Source organism: Lepidochelys olivacea (genome assembly GCF_965140295.1).
Source record: "Lepidochelys olivacea isolate rLepOli2 genome assembly, chromosome: 2".
NCBI classification, from domain to species: domain Eukaryota; kingdom Metazoa; phylum Chordata; order Testudines; family Cheloniidae; genus Lepidochelys; species Lepidochelys olivacea.
The window spans coordinates 268,176,492-268,195,911 of NC_140412.1; the positions used below are offsets into that span (position 1 = coordinate 268,176,492).

The 19,420-nt window shown below is 47.6% G+C and overlaps 1 protein-coding gene across 2 annotated transcripts in view; it reads right to left on the reverse strand.

Moving 5' to 3' along the window:
* Window positions 1-5,113, reverse strand: part of MAP4 (microtubule associated protein 4) — a 282,495-nt gene extending 277,382 nt beyond the window's left edge. For both annotated transcript variants that reach the window (XM_084620175.1, XM_084620174.1), the window contains exon 1: window positions 4,975-5,113. The gene's annotated coding sequence lies outside the window, so the exon portion shown is untranslated. The remainder of the gene's footprint in view (window positions 1-4,974) is intronic.
* Between the last annotated feature and the right edge of the window lie 14,307 nt (window positions 5,114-19,420).

Consider the following 19,420-nt stretch of genomic DNA (forward strand, 5'->3'; position numbering starts at 1 on the left):
GGGGGAATAACATGAATGGGAAAGGAGTCCAGGAGAGCTGGCTGTATTTCAAGGAATCCCTATTGAAGTTACAGGGACAAACCATCCCGATATGTCAAAAGAATAGTAAATATGGCAAGCGACCAGCTTGACTTAACGGTGAAATCCTTGCGGATCTTAAACATAAAAAAGAAGCTTACAAGAAGTGGAAGATTGGACAAATGACCAGGGAAGAGTATAAAAATATTGCTCGGGCATGTAGGAATGAAATCAGGAGGGCCAAATCACACCTGGAGTTGCAGCTAGCAAGAGATGTTAAGAGTAACAAGAAGGGTTTCTTCAGGTATATTGGCAACAAGAAGAAAGCCAAGGAAAGTGTGGGCCCCTTACTGAATGAGGGAGGCAACCTAGTGACAGAGGATGTGGAAAAAGCTAATGTACTCAATGCTTTTTTTGCCTCTGTCTTCACGAAGAAGGTCAGCTCCCAGACTGCTACGCTGGGCAACACAGCATGGGGAGTAAGTGGCCAGCCCTCTGTGGAGAAAGAGGTGGTTAGGGACTATATAGAAAAGCTGGGCGTGCACAAGTCCATGGGGCCGCATGCGTTGCATCCGAGAGTGCTAAAGGAATTGGTGGCTGTGATTGCAGAGCCATTGGCCATTATCTTTGAAAACTCATGGCGAACGGGGGAAGTCCCGGATGACTGGAAAAAGGCTAATGTAGTGCCCATCTTTAAAAAAGGGAAGAAGGAGGATCCTGGGAACTACAGGCCAGTCAGCCTCACCTCAGTCCCCGGAAAAATCATGGAGCAGGTCCTCAAAGAATCAATCCTGAAGCACTTACATGAGAGGAAAGTGATCAGGAACAGTCAGCATGGATTCACCAAGAGAAGGTCATGCCTGACTAATCTAATCGCCTTCTATGATGAGATTACTGGTTCTGTGGATGAAGGGAAAGCAGTGGATGTATTGTTTCTTGACTTTAGCAAAGCTTTTGACACGGTCTCCCACAGTATTCTTGTCAGCAAGTTAAAGAAGTATGGGCTGGATGAATACACTATAAGGTGGGCAGAAAGTTGGCTAGATTGTCAGGCTCAACGGGTAGTGATCAATGGCTCCATGTCTAGTTGGCAGCCGGTGTCAAGTGGAGTGCACCAGGGGTCGGTCCTGGGGCCGGTTTTGTTCAATATCTTCACAAATGATCTGGAGGATGGTGTGGATTGCACTCTCAGCAAATTTGCAGATGATACTAAACTAGGAGGAGTGGTAGATACGCTGGAGGGCAGGGATAGGATAGAGAGGGACCTAGACAAATTGGAGGATTGGGCCAAAAGAAATCTGATGAGGTTCAATAAGGATAAGTGCAGGGTCCTGCACTTCGGACAGAAGAACCCAATGCACCGCTACAGATTAGGGACCGAATGGCTAGGCAGCAGTTCTGCGGAAAAGGACCTAGGGGTGACAGTGGACCAGAAGCTGGATATGAGTCAGTAGTGTGCCCTTATTGCCAAGAAGGCCAATGGCATTTTGGGATGTATAAGTAGGGGCATAGCCAGCAGATCGAGGGACGTGATCGTTCCCCTCTATTCGACATTGGTGAGGCCTCATCTGGAGTACTGTGTCCAGTTTTGGGCCCCACACTACAAGAAGGATGTGGATAAATTGGAGAGAGTCCAGCGAAGGGCAACAAAAATTATTAGGGGTCTGGAACACATGACTTATGAGGAGAGGCTGAGGGAACTGGGATTGTTTAGTCTGCAGAAGAGAAGAATGAGGGGGGATTTGATAGCTGCTTTCAACTACCTGAGAGGTGGTTCCAAAGAGGATGGTCTAGACTATTCTCAGTGGTAGAAGAGGACAGGACAAGGAGTAATGGTCTCAAGTTGCAGTGGGGGAGGTTTAGAGTTGGATATTAGGAAAAATTTTTCACTAGGAGGGTGGTGAAACACTGGAATGCGTTACCTAGGGAGGTGGTAGAATCTCCTTCCTTAGAAGTTTTTAAGGTCAGGCTTGACAAAGCCCTGGCTGGGATGATTTAATTGGGGATTGGTCCTGCTTTGAGCAGGGGGTTGGACTAGATGACCTCCTGAGGTCCCTTCCAACCCTGATATTCTATGAGTCTAACCCACTGCCACACCTCTCCTGCACCCCAACCCTGATGGGCTGCAATAATTGGCGTTTATTATTATTTATTACTGAGTGCCCTCCCACACCCAACCCCCTGCCCTGAGTCCCATCGCACCCCACTCCCCTCCTGCACTGCAACCCCACCTTGGGCCCCGTCGCACCCCTCCTTCACCGCAACCCCCTGCCCTGAGCTCTCTCCCACATGCCACACTGCCTCCTGCACCCCAACCCCCTGCCCAGAGCCCCTTCCTGCACCCCGCACTCCCTTCCACACCCCGCACTCCCTGCCCCAGCCCTACATTCATGGCCCTGCATGCAGTTTCCGCACCCAAATGTGGCCCTTGGGCCAAAAAGTTTGCCCACCCTGTAATAGGAGCTTAGACACCCATAAACAGAAATGGGGGGGAACCACTTCACCCCTTCCATAGACTCAGCTGGGAACGTCTCCCTTCCTGCACCCAGAGGATCATGGAAGAAATAATCAACCCTCTCAGGCACTCCAATTCTCCAACCAACTTCCGCTGGGCACCCCACCAAAGATAAAGTGAAATGAAGACTATTACAATGGTGATGGGGTTTAAAAGCTAAAGAAGGTTTATCAGGAAAGTTGGGCTAAAATATTAATTCAGCTTTAATAGGCTTAATCAGGGCATGGATTTGACAGAAAGAGACTGAACATTACAACAACAAAGCATACGGTCAGGATCAAGATACACTTAACGAGGAATACGTTTATTCAGAGTGGACTTTTCATATCCAACATCTCCATGGCACTTGTTTCTAAACTTACCAGTGACAGTACTATATAGTGTAATAGCAAACACTCATTTAATACTGAAAATATGACAACTGTTCCTTCTAAATCAATGTGCTCAGCTTGAAACTAGGCCTAATTTATATAAATAGCTTGGCGTTTGAATCTCTATGCTGATGACTGGGCAGTGTTACCGTATAGGCCTAGCGTCTGCTGTATCCACTCAGCTTACCACACCCATCTCATCAAGCTGCAAGCAAGCAGCAGCTCTGCAAATGCTTATCCTTGCTGTGTTACTGAATTACAGCACAAATATCCCCTGATGCAATGCCACAACCATCCTTGTAAAGTAGGGAAGGAGACCAGCCAGCCAGAATTGTAGCAAGGAAGCAGAGGGGAACCACATTACAAAAAGCTTCAAGAGGACCAGATAAGAAGCCCTGACATGCAATACTGGCTAACAAATTTGTTAGTCTCTAAGGTGCCACAAGTACTCCTTTTCTTTTTGCGAATACAGAACAACATGGCTGCTACTCTGAAACATGCAATACTGTATTTGACCAAACACATATGTGTTTCTGTGAGTTTGAGCAGGGGCGGGGGAGAGAGGGGAGAGGAGTTCACGAAAATGCTGTTTCAAATAAAACTGCAGGAACAGCAAAGCTATCACTAGGAACATAGCCTCTTCCCTCCAATGCAACAAAACCTTTGCCAGAAGCTCCCACTTCCTCTGGGATGACCCAGACACAAATCCCCCACCTCTCTTGCTCAAGACAGATGCTGCAGGATGCTCCTCCTCCCACCCCCGCTTTGAATTTCCTGTCACTTTTATACGTGCCAATTATTGCAGCCCATCACACCCTTACTACAAAATATTGTTAATTACCACAAATTAAATTAACCCCCATAATGTTCCAGTTTGTTGCACTGAACAGGATTCTGCCACCTCACCAGCTTGTGATTTATAATTCAACTCCCATTCCCATAAAAGGCATAAAATGCCCCATATCCCTTAATTTGAAGAAAAATGAATTATTGGGGGTTGGGAGGGAGGGAGATTAAGGGGAAGTTTGGGTGTTCTGGTTGAGGGAGGGAAGGGATGAGATTCAGAGCTCTGAAGTGAGATTTTGGGAAGTTCTGGCTGGGGAAATTTTGAGTGTACTTATTCAAGTGTGCCCTTCCCCCAGTAGAAAACCCACTAATCCTATAGCAAGCAAAGGTTTGTGGTCCCAACTCTGTCCCTCTCTCTACCAGACCATCCCAGGGCTGACCGGAGGCCAGAGCCCCATATCACTAGGGGTCAGCTCATGCTGGGAAGTGGGGCAAAGGGTCTGATTAGGTCAGTGTAGCCCCCCAAGAAACCCCTAACAGACATTGATACGACAGCCACTGCCAGCAAAGAGAAAGTTGCCTAAGGGATAGAGCTAGGAAATGACTCAGGCTCCTGAGCAGGGAAAGAAAGAGGGGTGTCATACCCCATCCCGAGACGGTGGGGGGTAACCACTTCACCCCTTCCATAGACTCAGCTGGGAACGTCTCCCTTCCTACACCCCAGAGGCTCATGGAAGAAATAATCAACCCTCACAGCCACGCCAATTCTGCAACCAACTCCCGCTGGGCACCCCACCTCAGGGTCCCTCTGCCAGACTCACAGCTGCCCCCTCCCCCCACGCAGAGCCCTGCCCCGCCCCGCCCCACCCGGAACCCCCCCCGCCCTCACCGCTGCCCCCCTCACTCCCAGGGCCCCACCCGCACCGCTGCCCCCCCAGGAACCCGCCCCACCCTCACCGCTGCCCCCCTCACTCCCAGGGCCCCACCCGCACCGCTGCCCTCCCCCAGGAACCCGCCCCGCCCTCACCGCTGCCCCCCTCGCTCCCAAGACCCCACCCCCAGGGCCCTGCCCCAAGAGCTTCCCCCCCTCCCGGCGCCCCAGCAGCTCCTCTAGGGCCCTGCTCTCCCGTCCCCCTCACACCCCCACCGGACCCCCCCAAGAGCCCTTCCCCTCCCCGGCGGGCCGCCGGGCCCACGCCTCCGCTCCTAGGGTCCCCCCCCACACACACCCTGCCCCGGGGACCCTCCCCGCTCGCGCCGTCGGAGCCCCACGGAGGCTCTTACCGACAGGGATGGCGGTTGCGAGCTGCTGGAGCCGCCTGATGAGTGTCACTCTCCCTGCGGGCCCGGCCGGGAGGGGGAGGGAGCGCGTAGTACTAAAGCACCCGCAAGTAGGCTGCCGCCGACTTCACGCTGAATAACCTAGCCCGCTGACACAAAGGGCGGGCCTCTGCGCTCAGCCAATCCCTGCGCAGCGAGCTCGCGCTCAGCCAATCCTGGCGAGCGCGGGAGGCGGAGGGTGGGGCCGGCCGCGGGAGGAGCTGAGGCGGCGCTGGGACAACAGGGCAGCAAGCTGGGGTGAAGAGTAGCATGTGGGCGGTGGGGAGCGGACCTTGTCAGGAAGGCCATAGAGCTAGGCCCTGGAGAGAGATTTCAAGGGGGAGGGGTCTCAGGAGTCTAGAGGGCGTTGGCTAAGGGGAGAGGTCTGGGGAGAATGGGGTGATCTGGCTGGAGAGGCTGGGCTGCAATTAGGGTGACCAGATGTCCCGATTTTAGGGTCTTTTTCTTACATAGGCTCCTATTACCCCCCACCCCCGTCCTGATTTTTCACATTTGCTGTCTGGTCACCCTAGCTGCAATACAGAAGTGAGGCTGGTATAGCTAGGGCAGGGAGGGGGTGGTTTTTTTTACTGATAAGAGTTACACGGGTATAAGCCCGAGCGTGGATGCAGTTGTACTGGTGTAAAGGTGCCTTATAGCGGTATAGCTTATTCCCCTTTCCAAACAAACTATACCAGTATAGGCACTTTTATGCCGGTACAACAGCATCCACACAAGGTGCATCATCATGCTAGGCTAGTTAAAATGATAAAACCTTCTGGTATAGACAAGCTCTTAGGGTCCCATGGCATGAGGAGCAAAACCAGGAGCCATGGGGATATACAGGCAGGGTAGGGCTACCCCTTGCCTAGGTTTTCCCAGCATTGTCTCTTCTTGAGGTAGCTGTGCCAGGAAATCTGTAAGGGTGCTCAGTACACACTCCAGTTGTCCAGTTTTATAGGCTCAGGCTCATCCTTAATCTCCTGGGTTTTTTTGTACATCAGAGGTGGCAATATGAGGGCAGGGAGAGATCTGGGGGGCTTAGATATATGGGGGTGGAAGGGGAGAGAAGAAGTGGGCTAGGGTGCTTGGTGACATTGTGGGCAGGGGTTTCATCAGTAGAAAGTGGGAATGGGTAATCTCTCAGGAAGTATAGATGACTGACAAAAGGTCTGTAAGGGAAGAGGATTGTGGTGGGCGGGCCTCATCATCAGGCTGGTATTAAAGGACAGGGAAGAGGACACGTCTCGCTAAAATGGCTGGCCCCAATTTTGAGGAGGGGAGGAGGTCATCTGTTACCATCAGGATGGCTTAATGAAAGCCTGTCATCATGAGTCATTGCCTGGCCTTTCAGTGCTAGAACCATGAGCCTCCATCCACTTGAGCTAAGTAAGACAAGAACAAGAGGGCAGTCAATTAAATTAAAAGATGGCAAATCCAAAACTGAGAAAAGGAAATACTTTTTTCACCCTACATATAGTTAGACTGTGGAACTCATTGCCACAGAAAGTTGTTGAGGCCAAAAACATAGCAAGATTCAAAAAGGGATTGGACATATATATGGATACAGAGAATAGCCAGAGTTACCATTGTGACATTGCACTCCATATGATTTTATGAAAATATGCTAATGAGTGTGAATATAATTTAACGAATATGCTTCATGTAAAAATCTCTTGTAAGGTATCATTACAAATTTTATAATCTACTGAGTGTGGTCATCCTATTTGTATAAATGTATCATTATTGTATGTGAAACTAGAAATATGAAATATAACTCTGAGGTCCTATTGTAATTATGCAAAGTGTGGGCCATTAATGGTGGTTTGGAATCTTGATGGCTCCCATCAACTAGGACAACTGGTTGTAAATGGCTCTGTTTACCTGCAAGCCTTCCTGTGAGTCAGGTCAGGAAGAATGAAGACTTCGGGTCTCACAGGACATGTGATCATGTCAACTGGTACTGGAATCCATCTTAAACTTAATGCTTTTCCATTTAGAAGGAGGGGTGGGGACCCAGAGAGCCAAAACAGTCCTGTCTTGTGCCAAAGCTATAGAAGGGGGTGGAACAGAACAAAGGAGGTTCCAATCATGAGAAATCGCCTAATTATCACCTAAGCTGGAACTAACAAAAACTGTACTGGGGAAAGGATTGGGCCCAGACTAAGAAGGAGTCTAGTCTGTGAAAGAAGCTTATTGGAACATCTCTCAGGATGAGATTTACCTGTATTCAGTTTCTTAGACTTGTGTGTTTTTGCTTGGTAACTTACTTTGTTCCGTCTGTTATTACTTGGAACCACTTAAATCCTACTTTTTATATTTAATAAAATCACTTCTGCTTATTAATTAACCCAGAGTAAGTAATTAATACCTGGGGGAGAAAGCAGCTGTGCATCTCTCTCTATCAATCAGTGTTATAGAGGGCAGACAATTTATGAGTTTACTCTGTATAAGCTTTATACAGAGTAAAATGGATTCATTGGGGGTTTGGATCCCATTGGGAGCTGGGTGTCTGGGTGCAAGAGACAGGAGCACTTGCTAAGCCATTTTCAGTTAAGTCTGCAGCTTTGGGGGCGAGGGTCAGACTGTGTTGCAGCAGATTAGCATATCTGGCTCAACAAGACAGGGTTCTGAAGGTCCAAACTGGCAGAGAAAACGGGCTCAGAAGTAGTCTCAGCCCATCAGGTGACAGTCCCAAGGGGGTCTCTGTGACTGAACCCATCACAACCAGAATTAATTATAACAAAATTTTGGAAGGGATATTAAACTTCATGTTTCAAGGTTTAAGCCAGGGGTGGGGAACCTCCAGCCCGCAGGCCAGATCCGGTGCCCTGTTTCATTTCATCTGGCCCGTGGCAAGTCTCCCCGCCTCAGGCCGGAAGTCTCGAGCCTTGACGCCCCCCCTACGGGGCTGAAGCAGTGAGCGCCAGCTTGCCCCACTGCAGGGGGAGAGTTGCCAAAACATTAAAAATCTGGTTGGCATGTCCCTGTGGCCCCTAGGTGCAGGGGTGATTAGGGAAGCTCTGTGTGCTACCCCAGCCACCTACTCCGCACCTCCCATTGGCTGGGAACCAAGGCATCACACACAGTCCCCCGGCCCCTTCACCTAGTGGCCGGATATGGTGGGCACTTCTGGGAGCAGCGCAGAGCCAGGACAGGCAGGGAGCCTGCCTTAGCCCTGGTGCGCCACTGACCAGGAGCTGCCTGAGGTAAGCACTGCCAAGCCAGAGCCCACACCCCGAACCCCCTGCCCCAGGTTGGAACCCCCTTCCGTACCCTAATTCCCTCCCGGACTCCACACCCCCACCTGCCCCCCAACCTGCTGCCCCAGCCCTGAGCCTCCTCCCACACCCAAACTTCCTCCTGGAGCCTGCACCCCCACCCCAACCCACTGCCCCAGACCTGAGCTCCCTTTCATACTCAAACTCCCTCCCAGACTCTGCACCCCACACCTCCTCCTGCACCCCAACCCCCTACCCCAGCCCTGAGTCCATTCCTGCACTCCAACCCCCCTGGCCCCAGCCCAGAGCCCCTCCTGCACCCCAAACCCCTCATCTCCAGCCCCACCCCAGAGCCTGCTCCCCCAGCCAGAGCCCTCACCCCCTCCCACACACCAGCCCTTGCCCCAGCTTGGAGCCCCTCCTGCACCCTGAACCCCACATTTCTGGTCCCACCTCAGAGCCTAGGGGAAGCCCCGAGCCTCTGCACCCCCACCCCCCTGCAGGGCTGGAGCTGCAAGCGCCGGCTCGCCCTGTGAGGAGGAAAGCCCCCAGCCTCCATGCTCCCCCATGGGCCTGTGTGTGGCCTGCAACTTATTTTTTCTGTGGGTCAGTGGCCCCTGATAGAAAAAATGTTCCCCACTCCTGGTTTAAGCCAATCACTAACTATTAAACGACCGGATGAGCTCTAATGTGTGGGGGAAGGTATCTCACAGCTCACTATTGTAGGGACCTTACACCTTCCCCTCTAAAGCATCTGGCATTGGCCATTGTCTGATGATCTGCTGGATCAGAAGGACCTTCATCTAATCCATTGTGGCAATTCCTATGTTCCTGTGTAGACTCTGACCCACTGTGGACTAGCCACTAAAGGGTGACATGTAACAGAGACTGAACAGTGGGTTACAGTGGCACTGGTTTGGGGAATGAGTGTCTCTGACCATCAGGCCAGCCCTGGATTTGGCTCCAGGGGCAGTTCATTTTGTTTTGCCAAGTTCCAAACTGGAGTTTAAAAAAGGGGAAAGTAAGAGTCCTTCAAGGCCAACCTTTTAACCCATTGCTTGCCAAACAAGAATAAGGCCATTTGTGCTGCACTGAGCCCAAACTTTGCCCAAGTGGTGGCATTGGCAACTCACCATAATCCTGGAGAGAAAAGGCTGGCAGTTACTACGCATCTTTAATATTTTCAGTGTGACCAATAGAGACAACGTGTCCCAGCATCTAATAGTCCACCATAATGTAAACATCCATACTGAACTGCATGCTGGAACTTCTAATTTCCAAGATCCACCTTTCTACATTAAAGGTGAAGACAGCTGAAGGCCCTCTTTATAGAATGTGGTAGGCTGCCTTTAGCTCCAGGGCTGTACTTTGGCTCCCCCTAATATGAATTACACCTGTTTCTTTGATACATAGCCCCACTGTCCAAACCCAGGATATAGAGTTCCAATCACTTTCTTTTCATGAAAATTGAGTGTGAGGTAATGACAGCCACCTGCAGACTGGTCCTCTCTTTATTCCCTCTTTAGGACTTCCTATTCTAGCTGTGTGCCATGCCTACATGTACACTCTGACCTGGGCTTCCTAACCCCATTGTGCACAATGCTCCTCTGTAAACTCAGAGCTGGGTTTCCTAATTCCATTGGGTCCCATCTTGCTCCCATTGAAGCCTACTGGAGTTTTATTATTGACTGTAAAAGGAGCAGGATTGAGCAGAGGGTTCCATACCTCAGCATACATCTAGAGAACATAATAGGGTTATCCCTGGTTAGAGGGCACGGAGATTCAGCAGGAAAATATATAACTATGCGCTGTATTGTTCTCATCTGCACAGCACGAATCCCACTGTGCATGCAGCACTCTCGAAACTCACAAATGCCTGACCCAGCATGAGCGGGTAAAACCTTGCATGGATTGTCTTTGGTGGCAGTTCAAGGTTATACATTGGGAGGAGTTATACTCAGGACATTGCAGCGACAACCCTAGTCTGGCACATCCATCCTCCCCAGAAACATTAGTGGCCCTTTTTCCTTTTCTCTCTGTCTATGTTTAGTGTCACTTCTGGAGGGCCCTACTTTAAATCAAAGCTCCCTGATGCTTTAGCTTAAGGAGAGGGCTCTGCTCCTTGCTTTATAGGGGAAAATGCTAAAAACAGACCCTCTCTTTTGTTTCTTATGCGACTCCCCTGTGCAAGAACCCAGAACTATTTCTTCATTTTCCTTTGTTTATTCTCTGTAGATGGTTCCCTTACTTTTCTTCCCACTTTGATAGTCGCATGGTGCTGTCTTTCCAGGGCCCAGCAGATTCAACAATCCCTCTTTGAGCCAGGAAGTATGCGGTCTTGGGTCACTCACCATCACCTGGGTCATCTGATGGGCCAAAGATTCCTGGAAAGCACCACAAGAGCAGCTGTTCGCATAGCACATCTCTCTAACAGGCCACCCCTAGCAGAACCATTCTACAGCAGGAAGCCATCGATTCAGTGTGTGGGTATGGAACTGCCTCCAACAGGTCAACTGTCTTCTACTTCAAAGTGTGGATCCAACTATTAACATACAAGGCACTTGTGAGCTCTGAAGTAGTTAAAACCTAAGAGTCCAATCCTGCCCAGTTTTCAACACCCTCAACTTTAATTTGCGAATCAAGGATCAGGCCCACAGGGTCCCTCTACAGTCAGTCCCATGAGCCCTGCCTTTAAACTAGGTCTGTTTGTTATGATGCGGTCTGTGCTGGGGAGTTTGTGTAGCCTTGAGTTACCTTTTCATAAATACGGTAACAGCTGGAGGGCCCATGTTTGATTAAATAAGGAAAGAGACATACAGTACATGCCTATATGATATTCTCTGTCCTTAGCAATTCTGCCATTCTATTGATTTATATCTGGAGATTAAGGGATTTGACTTTCAATAAAATTATTCTCCTCAAACTACTAAATGGGGCAGAAAGGGGATTTCCCATCACGTTTTCAGCTCTACATAACCGTCCCTTGAAAACATCTGCTTCTCCTTGACAGTGTTAAATGTACATCTCAGAAATGATTGCTAATCACTTTTGTTATGATTTGCTATTTCTGTAGCATGATTGGTGCGCAGCTGAGGTCACGCTGGAAGATAAATGACAGAGTGATGTCTCTGTGCCCCAAGGAGCTTCCAGTCTAAATTAGACAGAGAACATAACTGGAAATGACAACTGGCTGTGTGCTGAGAGAGGAGGAAGAAAAGTACTCTTGCGGGAGCTCCCTTAGGCCCTCCTTCTGCAAGGAGCTTTGTGCAAGCTGAGCCCTGCACCAGCAGAATCGGGGATTGAGTTTGTTTCAACTTTGTATTTCTCTTCCTTCCCCAGTATGACCAAGGACAGGACAAGGACCATCAGAGCAGAGACTGGTGATGGACAGGAATCTGGAAGAAGTGCATGTGAAGATAGCAACGCACAGTGCTTGTCCCTCCCGTGTAACTGATTCTGATCTCACTTAAAACAGGTTTTACACTGGAACATAGGAATTTCCATAAGTAGTCAGACCCCAGGTCAATTTAGTCCAGCATCCTGTCTCTGATAGTGGCCAGTACCAGATGCTTCAGTGGAAGGGGCAAGAACCCTGCCATCAGCAGATACAGGATAATCATCTACCCCACATTAGACCGCCTCATGATCTCTGATATTTTGATTGGCTTAAGCCCTGAAATGTGAGGTTTATTTTTTAACATTATTAATTATTTATATTACCATGGCACATAGGAACCCTAGTCATAGACCAAGACCCCATTGTGTTTGGCGATGTACAAATATGGAACAAAAATGTAGAAGGAAATGGGAGAAGAGAAACGCAGCATCCCCATTACAGCGTGATACAGGGCAGTGGATGTGAGAGCAGGAGAGGCCTCCATAAGAGAGGGAAGCTGCAGAGGCAGCATCAGACAAAGGAACCCAGGTGTCAGAGAGCCAGGAGCTGTAGGGAGTGAGATATGAAGACGTCATAGATGGCTGAGATCTTTGTAGAGATGCAGTGGGTATTCCAGAGACAGGAAGAGAAGGGGAGGAGTGATGGAGGGAGAAAAGATGGTAACAGGTGTCAGGTTAGGGATGACAGCATGAGAGGGGTGGAGGTGGTGGCGGGGTTACGTGTGGAAAGGGGATAGAGTGGGGATGCTTGGAGGGCCAGTGTTGGGGCAAATGTCATCAGTCAGAGGAAGATGTGATGGTGGGATCTGGATTTATGCTGATGGTAGGAGGCGGGAGATTGGGATGCAGAGGGTGAGGTAGAGCTGGTGGGAACCATAGATAAGTGAGGTTAATAAGGATTTGGAAATGGAGCAAATGAAGCCGGTGGGCTGGGGAAAAGAGGAGGAGGACAGATACTGTGATGCAGAAGAGGGATGTGCTGACAGACATGGATAAGAGGCAGATGGATAAGGGCAAACACACACACACAAAGTTTGAAAAATTCTGTGATGGTACCCCTGTAGAAGCTCCCTCTCAGGTAGTTGGCATGTTCCTTCCAAAATGTTAATTCTGGATATTCCTGAGCCATATAAATGTCCAATTGAATATTTTTGACCTCAGTTACTTCCCATGGCAATGAGTTCCACAGACTAAAAATATACATGTGATAATGTATTTCCTTTTAATTTCACTGAATGTCCCCTTCCTTATGTGCTATGAGATGGGGTGAACAGAAGCTCCCGATCTACCTTCTCTAAACTATTTGTTATTTTACATACTTTTATCATGTCACTTCTTATTCACCCCCTTTCTAAAGTAAATGATCCCAGTCTTTCCAATCTCTCTTCACGTAAGAGATTGTCCAGGCTGTTGGTCATTTTCACCATAATTCTCTGAACCCCCTTTAATCCTGCAGTATCCTTTGTGAGATATAGGGTAGACCCCCAAAGGGTCTTAGGCATATAACTGCTACTTTAGGCACCTAAGTCCAACATTTAGGAACGACTGAGATCCTGAAAGGTGGCAGCTGAGTTGGGGTTAACCCATAGGGACTTAAATTCCTCCTGGTGGGTGTGATACTGGCAGACCAGGTGCCAGCTCATGCCAAGGTCCCTAGGCCTCAACTAATGAATGCTGACCAATACGTACCTGGAAACCAGCCCGGCTTGCCTGTGTGTTAGTATTGTTAAAAAAGATGTTAAGTTTATGAAAATATGTTTAGACTTTATGAAATGCTTGTAGGATGCTGCATGTATTAATCTCACTTATAACATCTGTACCCCATGTAATAAGGTTATATGGCATGTTTGCATTGTAAACTTTGGTAACTGTGTAACTCACCAAACAGGAAAGAACATTGACTAATGTAAAATGCTGACTTCCTACAGAAGGTGGTAGGTCCTGCCCACCAGGAAGGCCCATTGAAACCAAATGAGCCATTGTGAAATATCAAAGAACAAAGACTTTGTTAACTGCTTTCCTCCCTCTGTCTCCAAAGGGGAGACCTGCTCGTGAATTCATCCCATCAGCTTCAGCTCTGGGAAAAAGGGAGTAAAAATCTCTGAGAAGAAACTGGATCTCTCTGCTGCTTGGACTGTGGGAGGGCAAGATTTCTAAGCCTAAGCAAGAGATCCCCAGCTGCTTAGCCTGGGTTAGCCCTAAAGGACCGGCAGAGATTGTTTATTATAGAAGCTTCTACCACCTTTTGGAACTTATATTCTTTATGAAAATATGCTTGTGATAGGAATATGACATAACTAAGATATGCTTTATGCATGATAACCTTTCCAATGATACTTTACAAGAGTTATAATTTACTGAATATGATTATCCTATTTGTATCCATGTATCACTTCTGTATCTGAAATTAGGAATATTGACTATATATCTGTATTTCAACTATGCTACTTTGGGTGACGCCCACTGCTAACACTTAAGGTACAACTATGAAAAAGCCTGATAGTGCTGATGGCCCCTGAGCAAGAGACAATGGACTGTAAAAGAGCTTAGTCTTCCTGTGAACCTGTGGGTCAGCCTGTGAAGAATTCCTACAGGGGCCCTACAGAGGCAGGTGACCATGTCACCTGATACTGGAACCCATCTTGAATTCTGTACTTTTCCACAAGAAGTGGCAGGGCGGGGCAGGGGGGGTGTCAAACTAGGAAACAAAGGACTCCCACTTTATGCAAATCCTATTTAAGGGTGGGGAGTGAGGTAATCCAGGTCGTCAGTTCTCCCCTGTTACCCTACCCAAGAGGGCTGCTGGAAACAATTAAGACTGAACTGGTGGAAAAAACTGGGTGTCAGGCCTGTGATGATGATTAGAACCACATTTAGGGTGAGAACTTACATGTAACCAGTTTCTTTAGTGTATTAAGCTTAGTTTGCATGCTCTGTTTTGTCTTCTTAGTAATCTGCCTTGTTCTGTCTACTACCTCCTTAACTACTTAAAATACACCTGTTATAGTTAATACATTTATTTGTGGTTTATAGTATAACCCAGTTTATGTGATTTCTAACTGAGGGGGTGAGAAGTTGTGTACACCCTCCTCCACGCTGAGGGAAGAGGCAAATTTCATATAGTTTTGGGTTTGTACTCCAAGTGGAAAGGGTTGGACATCTGGGTGCTGTGGCAAGCAGATCTCTGTCTCTTTGTGCAGCTGGGTGTGGCCCTGCCTGTGTGCTTGGCTGGGAAGCCTATCCCAGCAATACCAGGTAAAAGGGGGCCCAGGCTAGCAGAATAGTCTGACTCAGTGGCATCCCAGCACACCAGGTGACACCCCTGAGGGTCCAGCCCATCACAAATACATCTTTAATTAATTTATTATAGGACTGGCTGAGAGCATTGTCTTTAGTGTGCAATCTGAGGTGCAACTGACCTGGGGTAAGTGACTGGTCCTTTGGGATTGGGAAGAACCTGAATATTGTTGTGATTTTTGGTGTAAGGGACCATCTATCACAAAGGTAAGCTTGTCTAGGTGGCAAGATAGACAGGAGTACCCAAGAGGACTGTCGGTGACTCCATGTTAAGGCTGTTGTAGTGTTTGAGGAGTTCACACTTGATGCCTGATTGGTGAAACGTAAGTATAACTCATAACCAGTTTGAGGTTTGTGCCCTGATTTGTAGCAGTCTGCCTTGAGGTTGGTACTCACATGCTTGAGACACTCCAGACAGCTTGACAGTGGACCTGCAGAAAGCCACTAAATCCTAGCTCCCAACTAAACCCTGGCAGGAACCTCAGCTGAGGTATTCCTCTGCCTATCTAACTTGCAGAACCTGATCCAGTAAGCATTCTCAGAGCATCCTTACCACAAAAGACAACTGGAGGAGCCAGGACAGGAACTTGGCTGGCATCTGTCTGTGTCCTGGTCTACTACCTAGTTTTGAATCCCTGATATGGGCTAGGGTTGAACCCAGGTCTTCTACTCCAAGGAGGTTGCGCTAAGCACCAGGCTACTCAATAGTCTAAGGTTAGCTTTCTTGACTGCAGGTACACATTGAACAAAAGTCTCTACTGAGCTGTCTACAACAGTGGCCAAGTCCCTTTTACTTATGCTTAACACAGGGATGCTTAACAGACAGATTCAGTGCATACTTGTAGGCTGGATGGGAGCATCCAGACAGGGAACCACCAAAGCAGCGTGTTTAAAAGGCACCTGAGGTTACAGGAAGCGTGGTGACACCACTTCTCACTGGTCTGAAACCCCAAAATGTGACAATTTGTCATTGGGGTGACTACTTCTGGAACACCATGTCCCAGACTGGTATCCACAATTGAAGGATGTTGATAAATTGGAGGGGGTTCAAAGAAGAGCCACGAGAATAGTTAAAGGATTCAAAGGCCTGCCTTATAGCTATTGAGCTCCTTGAATCTAGCTAACCAAAAAGATTGAGGGGTGGCATGATTGCAGTCTAAGTACCTACACAGGGAACAAATATTGGATAATGGACTCATTAGTCTAGCAGACAAAGGTCTAACAAGGTCCCTGGTGCAGAGAGAAGCCACAGGGGTTTTGGCCAGTTGAGGGCCCAGCCTTCTGAGCAGGACCCAAGTGCTCGCTGTGCTCCCAGGACATGTGGTAGTTACAAGACAGCTGTGCAGCTGCATATATGTGCAGGCTACAAGGAATGTTAGCCCCAAGTGAAAAAACCTGGCATATTAAGTCTTTTCACTGGCCACCAGCAAGACAGTACAAAAACCAACCAGTGGCAACTCCAGCAGGAGAACATGGGGGCAGGAGGAGACCATGGGAATGGGGTAATGTGAAGGGCAGGAGGGCGACTGAAGCAGCACAAGAGGAAGCCTGAGGGGGGTGAAGGGGAAAGAGACAGGAGTGGGAAATGGCGTGGGGTAGAATGGCAGCTGTCCCATGCTGGGGTGGTCAAGGGTCAGGGAAATCCCCTCTGAGCAGCCGGCAAAAGGACATATTTTCTCATGTATATTTAAAGCTGGATTTTCCACCCTGAAATCTCTCATTTTGGGGCAGACAGATTTCCCCCCAAAGCATCAAAACCAGAAGCAATTAAACGCCACAAGTTTATTTTAGAAGATCTTGTGATTTTTATGGAAATCATGATGGAGGGCGGACAGACTCGTTTTTGATCACATGGAGTTGGCAATACTGCAGCTGGCCACCAGGGTGGATCTAAGGGAGCTGGCCTCTGAGTTTAAGACACAGAGAAACTATCTCATGTCCAAAACTCCAGCAGAAGAGGAGGAAGTCAATAATCTGGAAGTCTGAGTCAATACTCTAGAAACCGGCCATAGAGAAACACGTAAGAGAAAGAGGCCAAGGTGCATGGCACTGCTGGAGCAGAGAGATGCAAGTTAAATTAGATAATATAGAAAAGGGAGTGAGCAGAAACATTACAATAAATGGGTTGCTTAAAAAAAATGCTGAAGGAGCAAATCCAATCTGGGATGTACAAACTTCAACTGCAGAGCTCTCTGGAAGAGGTGAAAGTGGACAGAGTCCATAGGGTGCTATTCCCTCCACCTAATCCTTGTAACAGGCCAAGAAATCGGACTATGAATGTCATCATCAGCAGACTAGATGATCATGATGGTCCCTTCGGGCCTTAAAGTCTAACATAACTATGTTAGGTTATAAAGAAAATAGTCTGAAGTTTGGTTTAATTGGAGTGGGCATAATTCTGATAGCTGTGTTCTGTATTTTTTTTTTTTTTTTTTTAAGATAAAGAATAATGAGGGAAAGAATGGGAGAGTTCCAATGATGGAGGTTGGAGAAAATAGATAAGGGAAGAAGGGGGAGGGGCCTGTAGTTCTATGTAAATCCTCTCCATGTAACTCAAGTAATCAGATGGCAATATATCCCTAAGGGCCAGGGCTGAGGTCCCATTGGTGAAGAACATCTCTTGCAATGCAACTGAAGTAAGTAGTCAAAGTGTTTATGGGGAGAGTACAGGGGTTTAGGGCTAAGTAATGCCCAGTCATTTGGGGACTGATTTATGCACTATTTTGGTTTTGGATTTAAATTAAGGGGATACAGGAGAAGGGAGGGAACTAATACAGGAAATAGCTGCAGATGTTTATAAAAAGAAAATCAAGCCATATTCAAGCATGCAATTGTGAAAGACACTGGCCACACAAGGGTCCATGCCAAACAGCCAAAGAACCACACAACTTTCAAGCTTTTCAGTAAGCCAAGTAGTTTATTCTCAATGGCTCTTCCCTTTAAAGTAATGTCTTTGAATGGTCAAAGGAAAAAAGCCCTGGCCAAAAAACTCAACTCCTTCCCCTCCCCCCCTCTGGACTATTTTCCTTCCTGAAACGCTTTCAGGAGGGACAAAGGCAATTGGTTTCGGCAGACATCTTTTGCTTCAGCCAAATAAAAAAAAAGAGGAGAGGGCATATCATTGTACCTTTTAAGACTAACAATCAATTTAAGGATAAGGAAGGACAGTTTCTCTTGTTAAAGGGCACAACTGCTTGGTTAATAACAGCAGTGATCTCAGTGTATGCTCCCAGCCAAGTAGGGGTGGGGGAGGAAAAAAAATCAAGGAAAATAAAATATGGCAAACACTTTGGAGAGGGGGAATTATTCTAGGAGGAAATTTCTATTGTACACTGTATCAGAAGGTAGCCGTGTTAGTCTGTAGCCATAAAAACAAGGAATCTGGTGGCACCTTAAAGACTAAGATTTATTTGGGCATAAGCTTTTGCGGGGGGAAAAAACCCACTTCTTCAGATGCATGGAGTTGCATCTGAAGAAGTGGGTTTTTTACCCACAAAAGCTTATGCCCAAATAAATCTTAGTCTTTAACAACAAGGAGTCCAGTGGCACCTTATTGTACACTGGTTCCTTACTGGGACTGATCTGATGAAAAAAAGACAAAAAGAATAGTTACGGAAACAGGTGACACATTCACCTTTCTATACACCAACAATTCAACCCTCAGATTGATGGAAAGAACTGCACCCAGAGGAAAGAGACTGTACATTTATATACTAGGAGAGATTTCATGCTAATCTCTAAATCCTTATTGAAGCAGGTAAGATCTGCAGAAATTGGCATTTTTATATGATCAAATCATGTATTGGAAGCACACTGTTTGATAGCTGGATCCCAAATATCACCTTTTTGGAAAATTAATTCTTTGCTTCTCCCAGATAAAGATTAGGTTGCAGCAATGCAGGAAGACACTGTTCAATTGTAATAGAGACCTTGGTGGTCTGAGTGGCCTCGTGCAGTGGTTCTCAACCTTTCCAGACTGCTGTACCTGTTTCAGGAGTCAGATTAGTCTTGCATATTCCCCCAAAGTTCACCTCGCTTAAAAACTACTTGCTTACAAAATCAGAGATAAAAATACAAAAGTGTCACAGCCCCACTATTACTGAAAAATTACTGGCTGTCTCATTTAGTCTATATGAAGTTTTAGTTTGTACTGACTTTGCTAGTGCTTTTTATATAGCTGGTTGTAAAACTAAGGAAATATCTAGATGAGTGAAGTACTCCCTAAAAGACCTCTGTGTACCCGCAAGGGTACATATACCCCTGGTTGAGAACCGTTGGCCTAATGGTTAGGAACCGCCCACCCCCCCCCCTTTTAGTAGTTGGAGCTGTGGTAGGGGAGCCTGGGCCCATCCATTCTACCAGGCCGTAACCCAGGGCCCTAGCAGGGTCAACAGCATTTGGCCTCCCTTGGGGTCCTCTAAGTTACCCTCCCTGAGTCACTTCCTACTGTTACCTTATGTGGGACCAGAAGCTGAGGGAGAAAAGTATATAAAAGA